Here is a 22,477-nt window from a genome sequence, read left to right as displayed (position 1 = left end):
TCTTATGTAGCTGAAAAAAAAGTAGATGATAAAAATGAATGATGTAACAAAACGAAAAGTTTTCAGACTTGTTGTGGGAATCACTAGGGAAGAGTTGAAATTGGATTAATCATGAATTTAAAAACATGAAGAGTTGGTTCACGACCGAAGCTCAGTCGAGTATTCTTGACCGAACTTATAATCATTAATCAGGCCACAAACGTAAAAGTAGAGAATTAAATGTCACTTAATAATTAAATCAAATTAGTGAAATAAATGTCAATTAATGTATTTAGGGACTCATTTATTCCATTAGCAATAAATGAAAGCAGCAGTCAAAATGATCTCGAGCAATGCGTTGTTATCGTATGCGTATATTGACGTAACCCAAACCCTTATTAAATCCCTTTCTAGTTTTTTATATTGTTCCAAAGGTGATTGTTGGGCAAACACCATTCGGTGGAATTTAAATGCATAACATCACTTCACAAAAAATTATTAGGTTTTTAAATAATTAGAGATACTTAACAAAAAATTTCTCTTAGGAAATAAAAGCTAGTGAGATTTTAGTCATCGAATGGTTTGTAGTTAAAGGTTTTGTGTAAATTTGGTTATTCGAACTTTCAGTGTGTGTTATGAGAGCGGAAAATGCGAAAAGAACTCTAAGATACACCTTCTTGATCGTTGCATGCATGATTTTATTCATGAGAAAAGAGAAGACGGGAAATGGAGGGATTATGTGAGATTGGATGGCTAATTCATACCCTTAATTATGGGGATCAAATCTGTTCCTTTTTTCTCTTATTCCCGACGATAAATCACTCCACTATTTTTAACTACCTTTCCTAGCACAAAGAAATATATAAAAATGTATTGTCTATAAGAATCCACCACCAATGGTCAATAAGGCGACCACTTTGGGGTATGTGAAATTTCGGGAAAAAATCTACTAAACTAATTAAAAGTCTGCGGTATCAAATGTTTCAAGTTAATTTATTCGCGGAATAACTTTTGTCAGGGAGAACAATTGCGAGCCCCTTAGGCGTCTCGTAAAGAAGCGTGGAAGAAGAAACAAAGGCAAGTGTAATGCTAAATATCGAAAAGATAAGCATGGGGAAGGATAGGTCACGTAATTTCGATATGAATTTGTCACTTTTTTGAGAGTAGACGAATGAAGATCATCTTGGAACAGTTTAATGGATTTACGAATGGCGCTGAGGTATCGGGGATCGAAAACTTCGAAAGTTTGCTTAGGTTAAACGGCAATGCCTCACACTCTTTAAGTTTTTCATGCCGCTGAGGATTACAGCTCTAATTTTCAGTCCCTCACTATCTCCAATTTTCCAAATATACTTTTCCTTACAAATCAAGAGAATTATATGCGTAGTGAAACTCATTTTTACTTGGCTGCTCAATAGTCGAAAGATTTCACCCAAAGCCGACAAAGAAACGGGCATTCAGACTGAATTCCGTCGATAAATGCTCACATACTTCAAAATTCCTGGTTAGCGAATGAACATATTGCTCCATGCAATCATTTTTTACTTCCATAAACAGCATATTTTTCTTGAGATAATTGGATAGTAAATACGTTAAACCATAGTACTCGAGACTATTCACCCAAGTATGTTGCTCAGTTACCCCATATTTTTTACCACAACTTTAAATACATTCTTGTCAGACATATAAATTCTCAGTCATGGCCCATAGCTCTCAGCCGGCCCCGGCGACGGCGGACTAACGTCTTCGCCTGCCTACCCGAGAGGTTGCGGGTTCGATTCTCGCCCAGGTGGATTTTCCTCATCCTAGGACTTGAGTGTTAATGTAATAGGTAGCGGTTAAGTGGAAGGAGGGACTATAAAGTCTCAATCTCCCCCCAATAAAATGGTGAAATAAATTAATAAAATAAATAGGGCTATGGCAAAGAGAAATGTGAGATATCCCTTTTACCTATTTCTAACCTTGGGCCTGATTGCTTGAGGTCTTAGGATGCAATAATAAATATCGCATCGGTGTTAGTAAAAAAACTTATATAGATGGAGAACGACAAGCGCTATTAGTCCAGGAGCTGATATGCCGGGACTAAGAGATGATATGCAACAAAATGTAATACAATTACCGACAAAAACTGTAATAATTTTACTAATATCTGTTTTCCTAAACAATCTCTTTCATCTTTATCGGTGAGTGGAACGCCATTACACGTAGAATTCTTCAATCCGGGCCAGGGTGGTCAGTTACTGCCACTGATGTTCCACTAAGATCTCGTGGCTGTAAATAACAGCACGGTTTAATGAAGTTGAGAGCTTTTCAAAGTCATCGGAAATTGACACCGGGACACCGGAATCTCCGGTCAGTAATCTAACCCTCTATCCACTTGGTTACCACACCTCCATATGCATAGAACTTCCCAGAGCCTTTCTCTTGTATGTATGGCGACACGAGATTAGTGGAACTTTGCTAATAGTTATATGATGAAGAATTCAGAAGAGATCCTCAATCATTTTAAATGGATCCCCGCACATGAGTCTTCATATCTTAGAACAAGATGATTAATATTATGGTGAGTTTCGAATGACCAATATTTTCGTTTTTTCCCTTTTCGTATGAGGATTAGGCTTTCAGCAATGCCCGAGAACTTGCATATCCATTTCTTGTGCATTTACGAACAGCAAAAAACACCTTGGCCTTACTCAGTTTTCCTCGTTGACTCTAAAACCCCATTATGCCTCTTCAAAATGACTCTCCTTTTTCCCATCCTCTCTCACTTATCATTAGCTCCTGTCAGAGCCCTCCCGCTCAGAGTATTCTCAGACCACTCTTTCTACCTTCTTTGAAGGTCCGTCGTTTTCTCTATACCCTACCTTTAGTTAGTAGTCGTTTTTCGTCCTTATTTTCATCAGTCCTGTTTATTTTCTCCACTCTTTCCTATTATCTCAATAAAAAAATGAACGTCCCATGCATGGAAGTAAATTTGATTTTTAAAAAATTTTTTAACAAGCCTTTATATTTTGGAGCGAGGATATATGTCGGTTATCATCGATTATTTTCATCTCGCTACTGTCAAATTTACTGGGACATACACATAACATATAAATTCATTGAATTAGCGAGGAATCCTTCCGAAGCAATTGAGCATGCCAAATGCTTCAAACGTCCGGGAGTGAAGTGATTGTTCGATATACAGTTGGAAATACCAAAACCAAATTAGCGTTTTTCCGCAGCAAAGAAATGGCGAGACGCGATGAACAACAAACAAATTGATTTCTTCTGATGCAGTCGCGTGACTTTTACGTGTAATTTTTCAGTTGCTACGCAAACCGAGAAGTGTGATACGGTTGATCGGTATATACCCAATGCCATATTCATGCTTAATTTCCTCCAAAATTCCAATGGATTCATTTTTTCAACTTTTGATGAATTGGAAAGGCATTCGGAAGTCTGGTTTAGGGGAAGAATTAGCCAATTTTGTTTCGAACAAAGAACTCGAAGGCCTCCCGAACCTTGGACTCCCTCCTTTCTCCCTCACTCCAACTCACTCCCTAATGCGTTCAAATTTTTGCTTTTGAGTCCATTTTTGGAAACATTCGTTTAGTCCTATGCAGTGTATGAAACAAAATACGTTAAATTAATGACGCGGCGTCGCAGTTCTTTCGGGATGTGATTGCTGACATTTTATCGGGGAGAAATGGAAACGATAGGCTTCGAACGTTGGTTTTGTTTGGTAATGAGAACCTGGGAGGAACTTTGACTGTTTCAGAAATTAAACGCGTTGCATCAAATAAGTTTGAAGCAAAGTGGAGGAAGTAAAATATTTGAGACGCTTTTTTAATAAAAATTTCAAAAAAATAATTTTTAGATGGAGGCTTGATGATTAATAGTAGGACACGATGGTCTAATAGTAAATAAGTTTAAAATTGTGTGTAATAACAAAACCCTTTATTGTGATCATTCAACAAATGTCTCTCCGATATGTGCCTACATCTAATTTTTTCCTTACTGATAAGATTTGTTATTTTCATAATAAAATACGATACCTTAATTTATTTCATAAACCCTAATCAACTACCTCCTTATATGTACCTACCCTGCCTCAAAAGTATCATAAACCCGGAGGAGAAGTAAATAGACTCACTACCTACCAACCCTGGATCCTGGACCGTGATGAAATGAGTGACAGATTATTTTTACAAAGAATCCTGGTTTTTCGTTGGATAGAAAGTTTGTGTGACGTTTAAGCAGTGACCAGTAATTTTCATTGCCATAGACTATGGATATGAAAACACCGCTATTTTTGTTTATAAATTATGCGTTACTGGCACACTCTTACCAAGAGCATTGAATGTGATTCAATTTGGGTCGATATCTTACCACGCTTGTATTCACTTTTCATCGGGAACGACCCATTTATATACGGAAGTAATTGTAAAAGGGGGCCGATGATATATGCTCGTGCATGGAGTGTTCTCTGACTTAAATATCACGCGCCACAATTTTGCCAAAATAATCGGCGCCATCCCGGCAATTCCTAGCGATTTGTTTGAATGAGACGCGCGTCGCGCTGCCAAGAGACCCCGTCCTCCAGGCACCGAAGGGAAGTAAATCCAGGGAGCTGCCATTATCCGGCGCTACCGAAATCGGGAAGGAAGTAGTCCATTTGGATCACATGAGCTCGCCCCGACGCAAGCAGCCAAGCAACCGACTGCTGGTCCAACTTGTACCGACCGCCGCCCATTGTCCTCCTCGCCATGGAAATGTCCCGTTACTCCCGTTTCGTCTGACCTCCTAACGCGAGAGAGTGTGGGCAGACCACGGCGGCCGACCGTGGCAGTTGCGACCGGGGACCGCCCGTTTGAAAGGGAAGCTGCTGACGCTGCGCTCTTCCTTAACCGGAAACACCCCCAGTAGTTATATTGCCCTTGCGAGCGTTGTGCATGAGATTTGTCATCCGTTTCTCCGCTGACCGACCATACGTAGACCTGAATGACAAACTCCTGAATCTCTTGGTGCTCCAGGAACTCCTTAAAGAATAGTTATCGCACTCCTTGGTACGCGTTGTAAAAATGTCGTCCCAGATATGGCAGTTTGACATTTTGGTCCAAATTTATTTCTTCTTGCCCATTCCGTACAGCGATCCATCGTTTCGTGTACAGTCAGTTCAGACGACACGATCGTAAGCATTCATGATTTACACGGTGACATTTCCCGTCGAGGAGTTTCAGGGGGCCTACTAGGCGTGGCAGACGCGTCTCCGCAAGTGTATTGATGCAGGGGGAGAGTATTTTGAAGAATTTTAAGCATTCGTGCAAGTACGATAAATTAAGCTACTTTTTCCAGAGAGTTCACATTAATTTAATACCCTGTATATTTTAATGGAGTGTAGTTACGTGCGGCGCGGAAACATTGTCGCTGGAGTAGGATGATAAACGTAGACTTGATGCATTTGAAATGTGGGTATAGAGAATGATGGAGAATGTAATATCGATAGAAAGGAAAACAAATGAGGAAGTGCTAGGTATGGTGGGCGAGGAGAGGGGTTTGTTGGGAAAAATCATAAGGAGGCAGGAAAAATGGATGAAAAGCATATTGATCGGCAGTGGGATGTCAAAGACTGTGATAGAGGGGAGAATGTTAGGCAAACGAGGAAAGGGCAGGAATAGGATAGGAATGTTGGACGGGATGGAGGGAGGAAGGGAGGAAGGAAGTGTGCAGGGATGAAGAGGGAATTGTTGTGGAGTGTGATGTTGGGTTATGTTTTGTTAGGAGTAACAAAATATTTATTTGGTAGTTGTTTCCATCCAAAACCTAGTTTTAGTACTATTTTCGTAATGATAATACGTAGTTTCCAAAAATGTAGAAATAACGTGTACGTACGAGGGTCATCCGGAAAGTAGTACCCGTTCGTGCCGCATGAAGTGCTGACGACGCGAGTAGCCGCTGGACGAGGTCAGATAGCTTCAGTGGCTTGTCTGCCTTCTCTGAGCCAAGTTGCGTGACGCTAGCATTGCCTGTGTTGTTTCTGTGATTGTTTACAATGTTTAAAAAAATTGAGAACGCCGCCAGTTGTGAAGTGAGGGCAGTGATTAAATTCCTCAATGCAAGAAACGTTCGCCCATGTGATATTCATCGCCAATTAAAGGAGGTGTATGGAGACAATGTAATGGACGAGTCGTCTGTTCGGCGGTGGTGTCGCAACTTCAACATGGGGAGGGGGAACACACACGACGATGAGCGTTCGGAGAGACCGTCTGTCATTACAGACCAACTGGTGAGCTCAGTTGACGAATTCGTGAGGAACGATCGGCGCGTCACAATTGATGACATCTGTGAGCATTTTCCCAATGTTTCTCGAACAATTGTTCATGAAATTGTTAAACACCATCTGCATTATGCAAAAATTTGTGCAAGATGGGTCCCTCGCGTATCTCAATGAGCTGGCGGCGAAGGACTATGCAGCAGGAATACAGAAACTTGTCACACGTTATGACAAATGCCTTAATTTGCTTGGAGATTATGTTGAGAAGTAGTTTAAAGTATCCTCTTTCAAATAAAATTTTTTATGTTTGTTAATATTTACTTTTGTGTCTTTATTTCACGAACGGGTACTACTTTCCGGATGACCCTCGTATATCTTGCAGAAGAAGTAAATGTTCGTAAAGCTTACGTCTATCATTTTAAGATGAATAGTTGGCCATAAAAACCAGAACTGTGTTCATGAACATTCTTGACCGACGGTTCCTTTTATCTTTTAAAATGCTTCATGTGCCTTCGTACCGTTTAAAGAGAAACGTTTAGTTGAAACTAGTAGCAAAACAGTGCCGAATTTGAAGAATTTATTTGGCACATAGAAGACATTTCATGCTATATGTATACTTCTGTTGTTTCACTGAGACACTTCATGTAGATGGTTTAAATGGCTTTAATGATAATCATTTTATGAATTGAAATAGGCGATTTAAATTGGGCTGACAAAAAATACTCATCAACTATCTATCAATATTGCACTTTTTTGAGGAATATTGTAATGAACGAAGTTGATCGAAAATGGAAGGATTAAAAAATATATATAACCGGAGGCATAAAAACATTGTGATAAATTGGGAGAGGCTCTCGGGTAAATTTTGTTATGTAAACAATAATCACTGTAGATGAAAGAGATTAGAATCTTGAGTAGTTAAGCGAATGTTTGTGATCTCAATAAAAAGTATCCGTTCTTATTGCCGGAACGGGATGGGAATATAATTTGGTATCATTCGTTTTCCATTTCGGTAAGAGTGATTATTCCCGTCATTGAACTCATTCACAAAGGGGACACTCATTAAATTTCCTCGATATCTCCTTAAACAGGAACTACTGGATTGTTTCGAAACGACAAAAGTTAATCTTAAAAGGGGTCTCCGCCAAAACCTTGCATAGGTCGTCCTTTATCACGAACGATATCCATTTGTGCCCGTACTCGTATTTCAAAACGCTCCCGATAACAATGACCAAATGTATTATTATGTTCCATAAAGCCGTTCCTGTTTAGTGATGAAAACAAAACCATTTGTAGCTTAAAAAAATACCCTCACGCCTATCGCCAAAAACAGGCAAAACCAGTTAGAGTTTCCGTGTTAAAATTTGTTCCTAATGATTCCCAATAAAATACAGGTATATCGATATTGCACAAAAAGTTTTATAACCTGTATATTTCTTATTGATAGTGCGGTATTATTGGTGTGTGCAGTTAAAAACAAATACAAACAAATGGTTCATTCACCTCTTTTGATACAAAAGAGGTGAATGAACCTCATTTTGTGATGCGTTCAATTTCTCTATTCCTATGCGCCGTGCTTCTGCCGTACGGGAATTGTGCTATTGAAGTTTCGGACGGGAATTTTCGTAACGTTGTTATTGGAGAGGAGCGAGCAATCATCGAAAGTGACACTGTCCGCGTGGCGTTATTCCTGCATATGCCAAACCAGGTCCCCTGATGACATATGACCCTAGATGTAAAATTTTTCGAAAGATTATATTTAGCGTGTGAGGAGGTTCTAAGGTTATTGGGAGGAACAACAAGCAACCGAAATATTTCGGTAGGCAAGGCCGTTTTAAATGCAGGAATCATCATTGTTGGGTTCCGAACTCAGTCTCCCGAAGAGGTGACCGTAATTACAACTACATCAATACCCTGCGAGCCACCAAAAAGGTGTGTGGTAGGGGGTCCAGCACCAGGAGGAAAGGGTAAGGGATGAGGGGGTTGGGGTTTTTCAAATGGGTGGGGGAAGTTGGGGGAAACCTAATAAATATATATATATATATATATATATATATATATATATGTATGAAAATATGTGTATGTATATATAAAATAAATAAAAATAAATAAATAAATATATATATATATATATATATATATGTATATATATATATATATATATATATATATAACCACGTGCAGTCCCTATCTTGTAGGTTAATACTTATTGTGTCGAGCTGACTCCCGGGGGATTACATTTGTTGTTACATATTATTAGTTGCACAAAAGATTAGCCTTACAATGCTTTACTTTGAATTATTATACTTTATATTGCTTAGCTGTATCAGTAAGTGTAACAATGTAATTAAAATAGATTGTTTCATTAGTTTTTCAATTTTGCAGCCATAATTTAATTTTGCTTGCTCAAATGCATCAACAGGTAAGTAAACTATCATAAAGTAAATAAACTAAGGTCAGATGAAATAATGACAACATACTAGCCACTAAGCATGGCAAAAATGGTAGTTTTTTCCCTTCGCGCGATTGGTTAAATTAATTCTGATCTCTTACCTTTGGTGAGAAAAATGGAATCTTTACTCCATCGGTTTACGTGATCTCTCCTACCGTAGTTCTGTGGGGTTAGTATTGAATTTTAAGTATCATCGCTATGCAAGCTGCTTCTAACTTATGGAATCGGTTTACTATTTTATTTAACCTTCCCTCCGTGAGAGTTTCAGTTTCAGTCTATTCCTCTAAAAATTTAGATGCGCTACATAGTTTATCATAATAAAATTTTACAAATATCGTTTCTCTACGCTGCACGCGGTCTAATTCTACAAGCATATCAACTTTATGTACAAGCAGTGTATTCTAAATGAGGCCTAACTGGCAAAACATAAAATTGCTTTTAACCTTCTCGTAACGTACTCTCAGTTCCCATCTATTGAATCGCAATTTTTCGCTATCGTGACCATATATTCCCCAATACATATCTTTCACTCAGAAGAGGTCGCAAGTAAGGGTACGGCAGTAGCGAGTGTATAATCGAGTCTACATTTCCTATTTATTTGATGCAGTAGGCAATGAAGGGATTCTATTCCAAAATTTTATCACCGCAATTTTTTAACCTTGATATCTCCATTGACTAAAACCTTGATAGTCGAAGGGCTTCTACGTTCTGATGGCCCAAAGAACTGTACTGGCGGGAGCAATGGCATTTACTCTGGGTCACCCATGTCAATTGTTATTGTTTTTAATATATATAAATGATCTCCCAATAAATATTAATCCTCAGTTAAGACTTTTTGCAGACGACTGTATTATCTACAGGAAAGTCGAAAATGACAGAGACCGTGACAAACTTCAGAGGGACATTAATAAAATGGCTGATTGGGTGACAAAAAATGGGATGGATATTAATGTTAACAAATGCAAATCCATCACTTTTAGCAATAAGGTAAATGGAAACCATAGGGAATATAAATTCTCAGAAAATGTCATTCCTAGAAGTGATACTGTCAAATACTTAGGTGTATATTTAACTAAGGACTTAGGGTGGGGGCTAAATGTGGAGTACATCTATAAGAAAGCTTTCAAAACTCTTCATTGGGTAATGAGAAACCTCAAAGGGAGCGTTAGAGCAACCAAGGAGAAGGCTTATCAGACCCTAGTAAGACCAATTTTAGAGTACGCTTCTCTTGTATGGGACCCTCATGAAGAAGGTCATATTAAAAAACTGGAAAAGGTGCAAAGAAAGGCTGCCCGATATGTACTGGGGAAGCATAGGAGGATGGAGAGTGTGTCTGACATGCTAGAAACGCTGGGCTGGGAACCTCTAGAATCTAGAAGAAAAGTAAGCAGACTTTGTGGAATGTTCCGAATTTTGAAGGGGGAGAAAGCTTGGGCAGATCTTAGGAAAGAGGCGGGGAACCCAAATTTTATAGGCAGAAATGATCACAAATTTAAGATAAAATGCCGGGCACAGAGGACAAATAAAAAAAATTTTCATTTCTAAATAGAACAATTGTTGAGTGGAACACCTTACCTGCAAAAATATTCGAGCCCTTTCCTAACAGAGTGTATACTTTTAAGAATAGATGTAAGGTATATATGTAAAAATTTGATTTATGTGTGGTGTATGGTATTATATGTTATAGCTTAATTTTTTTTATGTATCTTTTTTTTTTCTTGCTGGTTAATGGTTGTAAATGGGATGGGGATTCACTTGTTTTGTTAAAGAGATCTGTGTTTGTCTGGTTTTATGTATTATATTTTGCAATTGTTTGGGACTTGTGTGCCACCTGACAGTGTCTATTAGCACATGTGTATTTATAATAATAATAATAATAATAATAATAATAATTATAAAATAGGTTGAGGGTAGGAACCAGATAAAAGGTAATCGGCACATTATCTGTTCCGTACTGAGGCGGCTTCAAAAGCGTTTGACACCAGTTAGTTTTATTTAGTACCCTGCGAGCCACCACCAGGGTATGTTGCAGGGGGTGATTACACACCATAATATCCTTGACCCAAAACACCTTTCCCCCTTAACGCGGTCGGACAAACGTTATTTTATTCTGATTAGTTATCGCTCCTGGGAAAAATGACAACTTAAATCTATCTGTTCTGCACTTAATACATCCACTTTCATTGACATGATCTCTCCTATCATAATACGTACATTTATCAACGTTTATGCGGAGGAAATTGTAGAAGGGGATTGGGAGGAACTGGAGATAGGAATGGAATTCGGTGAGTAACGCATAGTATGTCTGGTTTGTGGATGATCGGGCATTATTAAGCTAGTCAGCCAAGGGTTTGAAAACATTGCTGAGTGCAATTTAAAGCCTGTAAAAATATAAATGGAATGATAGTAAATGTAAGCAAAACAAAGGTTATGCGGCTTTCGAAAAAGATAAATACTAAGTCAAATATAAAAATTAGAGTTCAAAAACTAAAGAAGGTTTAACAGTTTACTTATCTTAGAATTGTTCTGGACCAAAATGGTCGAAGGAGTAGGGACATGAGAAGAAGAATTATATCAGGCAAAGAGGATTTCGCAAGGAGGGAATTGACAGCGGAAACGTTGAATAAGGATTTTGGGAAACGGCACGTCAAAACTTTGATGTGGGACGTGTTTTTTTATGGGCCGGAAACATTGAGGCAAGGTGATAGGCGTAGATTGGAGGCTTTTGAAATGTTTGAGTGGAGAATGTTGGAAAAAGTGAAATGGACAGAAAGGAAAACAAACGAGGAAGTGGTGGTGGGGAAGAGGAGGTTTCCGGGAGATATTCAAAGGAGGCATGAAAGATGGTTTCCGTACATTTCGGTTGTCAATGGGATTTTGAAAACTGTAATAGAGGGGAAAATGTTTGGCAGGCGAGGAAGGGGTAGGAATTGGATAGGTATAGTGGACATAGTGAAGGGAGGAATTATGTGGAATAAAGAGGGGTTTATAGTAGTGTTGGATATCAAGTTGTGTGTTATCGGGAGGGGCAAGTGAATGTATCGCTGTATTGTTTTATACGCTGTGGCCATTCTAAATCTACCTTATCCGGTAGAATACGTGATAAATAAAAATATAACTGCCAGATGGTGTATTAAGGTTATGTAATAACGGTACATAATCTTCAGGACTACATATATCTTTGTAAACCACTGCATCTAAGGTAAATAAACTTATCTTAATATTATACACGTTGTTAACACTAAGAACGTAAAAAAGGACTTAAAGGCATCCAAGAACACTTGCAGTGACTTCTCTTTGTCCTTGACTTTTCAAAAAGTCTTTAATCCAACCTAGAATACGCTTAATTATGCCATAGGCTTTTCATTTATGAACAATGTTATTAGGATCCCTTATAGTTCGTGGAAAAAATTACATATGAAATCTAACTGTTCTACACTTAAACTCTCTAATTTTGTTAGCATGATCTCTCATACCGTAGTGCGATGGGGGTAATAATACATTTTCAACATCTCTGCTTAAGAGACTCCCAATTTATGCAATATGTAATTTAACCTTCGCTCCGTGAGTGATTACCAGCCTAGCTACTCTAATATTTTGGAAACGCTACTAAGTTTATCCTATGTTAATTTTACTATGGCACGTACGTATGTCCTTTTAGCTATACGAGTAGCTTGTTATGAGACTCTTTGTGGAAAGCTTTATTAAAGTGTTAAAAAATTTCGGCAACTGGAAGAGTATTTTCTCCCAATCCCAAAATGTCATGAACAAAAAGAACAAATTTTCAATTGTAGAATCCAGCCCTTTCGAAACCTAGTGGCTTTTTCATCAATAAATCGTGATTATCGACATGATTCAGTATCGAACTAACAATTTAATATTCTGTAACCGCGCATGGTATAGATGCTAAGGATATAGATCTATAATTACTCGGCTCCTTCCTGTCTTCTCGCTTTTAAATAGAGGTGTTACGTTAGATCTATTTCAGCCATTGGGAACCTTGTAAACTATTAGGGACTGCCCCCCCTACCCCGATGAGTGAATTGAACACGTCGTTGTTTGGACCTATTACTACATGAGCTCTACCCTCACCTGTCAAACCCTTCGGGTTGATGGCTCTGTGGTTATAAGTCCCTATTCATTAATCCGAAGTTAGTTATGAGTTTTCCTAAAATGAAAGTTCAAAGCTTAAATCCAAATCCTTAGGTTTTACCACACTTCATGACAAGAAAAGAGCTCCCCAACAGTATTTTCTTGTTGAAATATGAAATTACAGTAGCCTCCCAAGGCTTAACAAAATGACTCGACTTTTAACGTCCTGCCTCGCATTGTGTACGAGATACAAAAATTTACTCTTATCTTTCAGTTGAAATGCAAACGTGTAGTTTGGCTGTTGGCTCAGTTTGCGATTATATATTAATTTTCTGATTATTTTCAGGCATAATGAAAAGAGTGCAATATATAACTCTTTGCTATTCCATTTTATTTTTTTTTATTTGCACAACATTGGTTTCGTAACGTTGCAAAATTTCGAGGCACGTCACAAATACTTTAATGTTCATCAATCTTCCGTACCCCAAACCAACTGCATTTCTCATTTCCCCTCCCCCCTGCTCCTCTCCACCCACGCTTCCTGCATATCCTCTCCCAAACTGATTCTTTATATGCCTGTCGAAACAAGACATTCGTATAGTGATCATGTTGTGCTCCAACGGAATCGAGGTCTTGCTAATAGAACGAAGTGGTGTTACGCAGTGCTTCCTTTAACCGCTAAACTCTACCACCAGACCAGGTCAAACCAGAAACCGTATCTTATATTGGGAAGTATTTTATAATTGAACTCATAAATCTTTCTACCTCAAGACAAGTACGTAGTGATTTTTTCAATACGCGGTAAGACAAAATGCAGCTCGTGGAAGTGATATTGTGAACTGCTGGTGTTAAAAGAAAATTCGATAAAACTTCTAAAGAGGACAGGAACTACCGCGCCTGAAAATCTATTCCAAGACCCGAAGAACAAGTAAAATATACTCTGAACAAAATTACAGACTTCGAATAAAATTAATTGCATCAAGCGTGACACGTGAAAACGAAGCATCGTGTGGGAATACGTGCATGATAAACCATAAATAATACATATATGACAACAAATTCATGGAAAATACAAAGTTATGTTTTAATAATGAGCATCTATACGGATTTCACCCGGCCCTTTGGAACAGGAAGTTCCTACTGACCCCATCGGTTTAATGGCCTCGATGAAAACTCAATGCGAGTTCTGCTCAGTCATTGTGAAATGCCAGTTAATTCACCATAAAACGGGTCACCAATGCTTCACTGGGACGATCGGGTCCTAGAACGGAACTAAAAATGGTGCTTTCGTAAAACAATGGTTGAAGCTCAACTGGCTTGGTGGAGTGATGCCACGTGGTCGTCTAAGAGACCTGCGGCTTATTAAGGGGCCATTTGCGCCGTTTAATAATGGAGTCGATCGGTGATCGTGAGGAGAGGTCGGGAACATTATAATAATAATGATTCAGAGGGCAAGATGAATCCATGAGGGTGAGCAAAACTTTTCATTTTTTTAGAGCACTTGAGCATTTGGATTTGATGATGAAAACTGTATGGAGAGTTTAAAAATCATTTGTCAAATTATTAAGCACACGTAAATATTTTCAATTATCAAGACCCTATTCACATTAAACCTTTAGTGAAGATGTATCGTTCGTTGGAGTGTTCGAGGGATCCGGGTTCGAATCCAATTCAAGGTGAATGATTTCAACTCTCTGATATTGTTACATTGTAATTTTTACTTCACTTTTGGCTCACGATTGGACTTTGACCTATACGGTTGTATATCTACGTATTCCCCTTGGGGTTATTTAGGGTGAAAAATCTATTTCTTAAGAGTATATGTACCGTGTATGAAAACAAATCAGACGGGATAACAAACATGCAAGAATGGCTTATGACTAATTGAGGTGAAATCGATCGCATTGTGGCCGTTTTTAAAAACTGTGCATAATTATGTGGAACTTATTTCAACGGATCGCATTATTGGTGGTAGTAACACTTTTATTTATTTTTCCATAATGATAAAAATTGACGTATCTCCTTGAGTATTATTCAACTCATCCGTTCATGACATCTGGTCGACGCTTACAGAATCCACCAGCTGGTAAATGCAGGTGTCCCACTCGAGGAGAAAAAAAACTGACTTTTACGGTAGCATCACATCAAATTTAATCGGAATAGAAATATTTCAATGGAGTCATCATCCAAAAATCAGAAATTCAAAGCAAATAATATTTTTTTAATTACCTCATTTCCTCACGCAGGTCTTTTGCTTTTCTTCTGTGTCCCCATTTCCATTGTTTTATTTCCATCCAGATAAAATGAATGGAAGATAAAATAAGTTATATAATGTGTATAGCAAAGGTATATATATCTGATATAAAACGTATATAGCAAAAAAACGAACAAGCAGACAACATTGTGAGCAGGTGGGTTATCGTGGTGGGGCGAAAGCCATGACTTGTCTCGCCAAAAATAGGGGCATTTTTTTATTTCATCACGTAAACGGCATTGAACTTATGAGTAGTACTCTTTATCGATTGTTTGACCTTGTGGCAAGAACTCATGGTGTACTATGCCGTGCACTATGCAAAATTACAAATTTACCTTTACTTTTTGATCCCACATCGTGTAATATGTGTAGCAAAAGTATATAATATGCATCTTCTTTTACACGTATGCCATCATATATGCATTTATAAATATGATTTTCTTTATTTATTTTGCATTAGTCAGAAAACAGCGCTTAGACCTTTTACATCGGACTTTGAACATTGATATAATTTAACAATCACATACACCCAAGCCCTAGGTGGAGGATATACCACTTAGGCGGGAATCCAACCAGCGACCTCAAGGTTGAAGACGAGCACGTTACACCGCCGCCAACGGGGCCGGCATAACGCGTTTTACGATAAATACATAAATTGTACACAAAGTACACACGTATTAAAAATCGAATGTTTCTTTAAGGGCCGAAAAAAACAAGTATGAGATGAATAAAATACATATTAGGCCGGGCACGAAATGACACGAGAATAGATGAAAGTTATGGGCCCATTCACAGCAGAAGTTGATAGTGCATTCAGGTCCTAATAATGTTTCGCGCTGTGACCGCTTGGCCCATTTTGGTTACAGTCGATGCATCCGGATTTCGTCGGAGGGCGGGGGAAAGCCTGGCGGTCAGCTATCCTTCTGTCTTCTCCCTTCCCAAGTCTCCAGTCCATCTCGCCATAGAGAACGGATATCTCCATCATTCCGGAAGGAAGTCAGGCTTGCGTATCGGACGGCTAGTTAGAAAACTCGGAAAGAAGTGAACGGAGTGGAACCCATGGCAACCTCAGAAAAACGAACACAGCGGAAATATCATTCGTAGATTACGGGTGTATTTGGATTATCGAATTGAGTCGAATATTTGTTGCCTCGATAAGTTTTCCGATCTGCATTAAGAAAATATTACACTTCATTTGGAATTCATAAAATTTTCATAGTTTAGCAAATGAGGAAATTGCTAGGTGCCAGGATAGGTGGATGTCGTATGTAGGTGGATAGACAAGAGATGGATCACCCCTTTTACACCATTATTTAGTTTTCTAGCGAAATACTAGGCGCAAACTGGACTGTAGACGATTTACATTTCGCAGCGGAGCACCGTGAAAACACAGGACACGCCCACATTCTCTGGTCGATCCAAACAATTTCCGAATTGGAGGTAAGACTATTCAAGGTACACCATAAAAAAATTGCTAATTAATCATCGGTTCCAATATTGAATAGACATATAGCCAAAATTATATTTTCTCTGAGTCAACCCGTGAATGCCGTAAGCAAAAATAATCTTTAAATATAAGATTAATTAGGCCGTACGTATATTTTGAACGGCGCGTCCTTATGTCCCCCTATTAAAATAATATTTAAAATGCATTGTCAAGGAGTCCTTGAAAGTAATTCCCAGAATTATGAATTTTCCTATGACTTAGGACCCCTTTAGAATTACAAACTCCGACATATTCCTACAAACATTTGTTAAATTTCAAGAATGCGTAATTTCAAATTCGAAAAAAGGAAGTATTCCACTGGTGCCTTTCTTTGGTGCTTAAACACTTATTGGTGATATTTTGGTGGAGCACAATTTTTCAAAATAATATTTTTCTATTTTAAAAACATTTTCTTTCACTTCTAAGCACTTCAAGCCGTACATTTCAGTCGTCTCCGTCTTTATTTTCAATGTTTATATCTTGTTATACTAATTTTATGCGACCGCCTTCCCGAATCACCTTTCGGATATTGAAGGGTTGGGCAAATCAAGCACAAGAAATATCAGCTGCATTAAAAGATTTTAATTAGCACGTGTATTTCAAAGTAAACGCCATCCTTTTTCCCCTCCACCTGACCGAAGTCCCGTAGGATAACAGGAACCCTGCCGAACTTCTTTCGTAAAAAGAAAACCTGAGATCCCTTCCGAAATGGATGACACGGAAAGAGAGGACAGCAAAAGCTCTCGATGGTCGGGGAGGAGGCCATCTCTAATGTGAATGGTTGGCGCGGAATGCCTTTGTTCGCGGCTGCGGTAGCGGTTTCCTTACTCATTCTCTCTCGTGCGTGAAAAATGCTCCCTTTCCACCGAATTCGGTACCGCTGCCAGATCGCAATGATCTGCTCGCTCCCTACACGGAAGCTGAGCAGAGCTTACGCTTTATTGTATTAATTTTTAGTATGATTTGTCTAGGGTGCCTCACATTTTTTAACCCAAAGTATTGATTACTTCTATTATTTAATTCTTGAAATGGTTGCTTTCCTCCTTTAAATTATGACTAAAGATCGAATGAAAAATGTGCACGGATTACATTTGTCGAATACTTTACGGTCTATTGTGACTATTTTACATTCATAGTGTCGTAGTAGTTTTTTATGGGAGGTGACCGACAGCTGAGGTCATTTGCGCCATGACGGTTGGATGGGAAAGGAGGGGTGGAGAGAAACCCGGTGTCGGCATTCTTGTCGAAAGGCGCCTAGGGGTCCGCAGTTCAACGTCCCATCCGACGGACTTCGTACTCATTCAAAGTGCTCTTCTCAAAGCACCTTCGGGATACCGCTGAAAATTATATGTTATCTCCAGGATATGAACCCGGGCCCTTTCGGTGGGACACCTATACGTTAGCCACGGCACCATTCCGATCACCTTCTTCTTTTATTTCGATCGCTGATTTCTTTCTCGCTTTATAATTTACTACTCAACTGCTTACATAAGTAGATTTAAGATCTTATCGATAAAATTATTCTTATTTTCTTGCTTTACCGAAACTTATTGTTCTTCCAACTTTTGCTACATATCGGGTGTTAGCTCAAGTTTTTCTTTCGTTTTCTTCCAAGTCATGGGATGGTTTTTCAATGATGAATACTTCAATGATTTCCGTACCACGTGTGGCAGCCTCCTGCAATACGTATTCCTCTGAGTGTTTCAGGCGAGTTTTTCGTCATTTTCTTGAGCTGTTTGCTTTCAGTTCGATACTCAGGGCAAAGCAAAATTCTATGATTAAGATTTTCAAACCATACATTGTATGAATTTACACATATTTTATTATGTATGCCAACTCTATTTAGATAAGACGAAGTTTCCATGACCGGTGAGGAATTCGGCGCGTCTTTCGTTGTTTTTCAGATTCGTTCTGCATCTTTCCTCCATACTTTGGAGCAGATCGAGGTTGTGTTTCGAGCTTTCTCCACCTATGTCCCAATTTTCTTGAAATATTTTGCCAATCTGGTTTTAGTAAACTCGTAGAAATTTGCGTGTGCCAAATCAGAATGATAATGAACTCTCACACGACGGCTGCAATTTTCATTTTCCTTATTTATTTATTACTCATGTTATGATAATATTAAGGTGCATGAATTATGTATTAGTTTAAATTATGCCTAAATATGTCTGAGTATGAAATATATTCGGTAATGAAAAGAGAAACTTTGTAATTCCACATAGATTTATTAGACGGACGACCTAGGTTTCGACGTGGCACGTCATCATCAGGTCACGTGGCACGACATCATCACCTGATGATGACGTGCCACGTCGAAACCTAGGTCGTCCGTCTAATAAATCTATGTGGAATTTCAAAGTTTCTCTTTTCATTATGTTAAGTCGATTCCATGAAGTCACGCCCGAGACAACGAAATATATTCGGTACAGTTAAACAAAAGACAAAGATAAAACATTGTCAGAATTACTTAATATCTCGTTAGCATTCAATGCAGATAAAAATATAAATTTTACATAATTAAATATAAATCAAATTATGGGGAAGATTGATTATTTGAATTGCATTTTCGAAATGGTAGGGTACTGAAACAAGTAACCTCTCTAACACTGCCATAGTAATTTACCTACAATTCGAGCTACTAGTATGCTGGAGCGTACTAGCTGGCTAAGCGAACTCCAAGCCTAAGGAATAATTTACGGAATGATAATTCGACATACTATTCGACGAGATAGTACACGCACTGGAGATTAGGGAGAAGGAGTGTTTAGGAAAACAAAGATTTCATGAAACACGCAGATTAAAAAAAAATATGCCAGAAAAACCGAATCGTTGGTCGCGACTTGATCGTAGAGATATGCATCATGACTGCGCTCTCCGCTTTTCATTTTTTCCCAGCGTACCTCTCGTATGTACTTTTTCCAAAATTTCGGACCACCCTTTTCACCGAAAGTGCAGGCCGTGGAAGGGCGTTCTCTTCACGCCTCAAATATTTAAATTTTTAATAAATATAGTACGTCGCGGAGTATCGCGACATGCTCCATTCCACATGCAGCTTCATTGTGAAGAACATCTTTGCTTGCTCATATGCTTTCTTTTGCAAAAATATACCAGCTTGTGTGTCCAGCTTTGAAAAATTTGATTCCGGATTAGCTCCGTGGAATTTTTCCATGGTAGATAAGAGCAGGGAATAGTTTTTCCGATAAGTTCTTTTTTTGTCGGGGAAGTAATCAACTACCATTTCCTAGAAATTTGAATTAAAATTCAGCCTTGTGTCGCCATAAAAACTGATAGGATCACAGGCTTTCAATTCTAGAATCGTTGTTTGGCCTCAAAGCTCTGCGGCCTCATTCCTGTCATTTCTTTATTCATTTGTTCTTCCTTTCGCTGACGTCTTCCATCAATTCGCAATTTTTACTTTGAATTCTCATTAATTCATGCCTCTCTATTCCTTCCGTCAATGTTCTTTTCATAACGGTATTTAAAGATAATTATGTGCCTAAAGTGTTTTTCAAGCGTCTCCTGACGAATTCGAGGGGTACCATTTATTCTTTATTGAGAAAAAAGTATCTTTACTTCTTCTTGCCCATGGATTCCATGACCCCTGACCACTGAATGTGCTTCAATAGAAATTTTAGCCGACGGAAACGATTAAATTAAAATTTTAAAATTGGATACACCAGACTGTTTAAAATCTTTTCCTTATCGGTCTCAATCAGCATAATCTTTCTGCTTAGCCCGTTATCTGTCCTACTTCATCACCTTATACCACTCAACCCTCTCGCCATTCATTCGAGTCCACCCGTTCGCAGATAATAAAGATACCTGCCGTAATCTCCTGAAGAAATATTGCCTTGCATTTGCATTCAGAAACAAGGCGCGTCTTCGTATTCGAATTCAACAAAGTACGGCATTCAAGGTGGCGACAATGTGTCTTGTCTCGGCTCAGGGTGAAATATATTTTCGTAGAAAATCCAAAAGGAATTAAAAAATCGTTTCAAGTCAGCAATCCGTTTCCGTTTACTTGCATTTTGGCTTGCCTTTGGCGCGTAGCGTTTATCGCGCGACGTATTTCAGCTTGTTTCCATAAATAAAATGATCTACACTTTGATCTTTAAGATATTCCCAAAAAGTATAAGATGCTTACTAGGTTTACTCTTGCATGCATCACTTGTGAAATTTTTCTTTGTCAAATCCTGACACTCTCCTTTCACCAAAATCACCCGGAGAAAAAAAGTGTTCTCTCCAGATCTCAGATATTAAAGAGTTGGTCCCCTGAATGGTCATGACTGAGTCTGTGTATGGTTTCATTCTTGAAAACTTTCTGTAGACTACCCAGTTTATTTATCACAGCCTATGAATTTTTTATTCTTCCGTAGTACTGTACTTCGGAATTTTTTACGTGGAAACATTGTGGAATTAATAAAATATATGTTTACATTTGAAATATCTTTTATGGGGTAATAGTCATTACATGCTTGCAAGAGAACCGGCGGCAGCTGATTCCAGAATTTGGGAAAATACGAGTATTATGTAGGCATTCGCATTACACGCTCCTTTAAGTGCGTCGTTTTGTATATTTATTTAACATTCCTTATAATATACAGGTTAGGCAAACAATTCAATTAATGTGTATAAGATCTGCTTGGTAGTTGTGCCCATTATATGCATTTCACTGATTCATGATATATTCACGTAATTTTTTTCGGTGTGTATTGAAGTGGAAATTAAATCAAACAAGGCCGTGTGAGTGGACACCATTCCTGCAGAACTACTTGAAGGTGTAGGAAAATGTGGGAGGAAAAGTTTTTGGGCACTAATTCGTAGCATTTATGAGAAATAATCTGGTCGGAGGACTGTGAGATCAGTGTTAGTTCATATTCCGAAAAAGATAAAGGCTACATCTTGTGAGGACTACAGGGCAAATGGTTTGATTTCACATGCAGCTAAAGTGGTTCTCAGGATCATCAACAAAAGACCAGGGCAAATGATTACTCATTTTGGGTTTAGGAAGGGGAGAGGAACGCATGATGCCATTGCAGTAATGAGATCACTAATCGAGAGGAATATAGAATACAATCAGGACGTATTTATTTTCCTGTTTGGTAGATTTCGAAAAGGCGTTTGATAGAGTGAATTGGGAAAAAATTTCGAGAACATTGCAGAAAATAGAAATATATTGGAGGGACAGGGGGCTAATCCGCAACCTGTACATGCCTCACCTGCTCAGGTGCGAGTGGGGGACGGGTAGTCCAAATGGGCAGTGTTAGGAAGAGGTGTAAGGCAGGGTTGCCCATTATCACTGGTGCTGATCAACGTGTATGTGGAGGAAATAATAAAAGAGGCATAAGAAGAACTGTCGATAGGAATGAAATTTTGTGAGGAAATGTATCGTTGTACCAATGAATAAGCTGCGTCCATTCAAAATCTGCCTGTACCGGTAGAATATCAATAATAATAATGAAAATTCCCTTGAAATAGTTTCCACGATTGGCATACAGGATGCGAAATATATTTCAATGATTGGTATATTCCTCGTCTGGTAAGCGTTTTGGTAGTACACGCCAATATCTCAGTTGGCGAGATTTACTGGTCTGAGAAAATAAGAAACAGAAATATCTGAATATATCTCCTTCCTCCTCTGCTCTTAAAACGAACATTCTACACCTTTTCATCATAGTATGTTCTTACAATCATTAAAATTTCGAAATTAAGTCTTATATTTTTTCATTACATCTAAAATGTAAGACGGATGTACGAAAGAAATTCATTATGGGGCGTGCAATGCGCATACCTTCAAAACCCACTGTTTCAATCATCTTCTTCCGAGTTCTCCTGAGGCCAGATGTTGTTGGATTGTGCCCCAAAGAATAAACCTATGAAATGATTGTTTTATTAATACTAACAGGATTCCACATAAAATCCCGTTGTCACGTCGATAACATTTCTTAGCTTGCGAAA

This window comes from Hetaerina americana, unplaced genomic scaffold (genome assembly GCF_022747635.1).
Source record: "Hetaerina americana unplaced genomic scaffold, ioHetAmer1.1.p SCAF_2, whole genome shotgun sequence".
Taxonomy (NCBI): Eukaryota; Metazoa; Arthropoda; class Insecta; order Odonata; family Calopterygidae; genus Hetaerina; species Hetaerina americana.
This window is presented reverse-complemented; position numbering follows the sequence as displayed.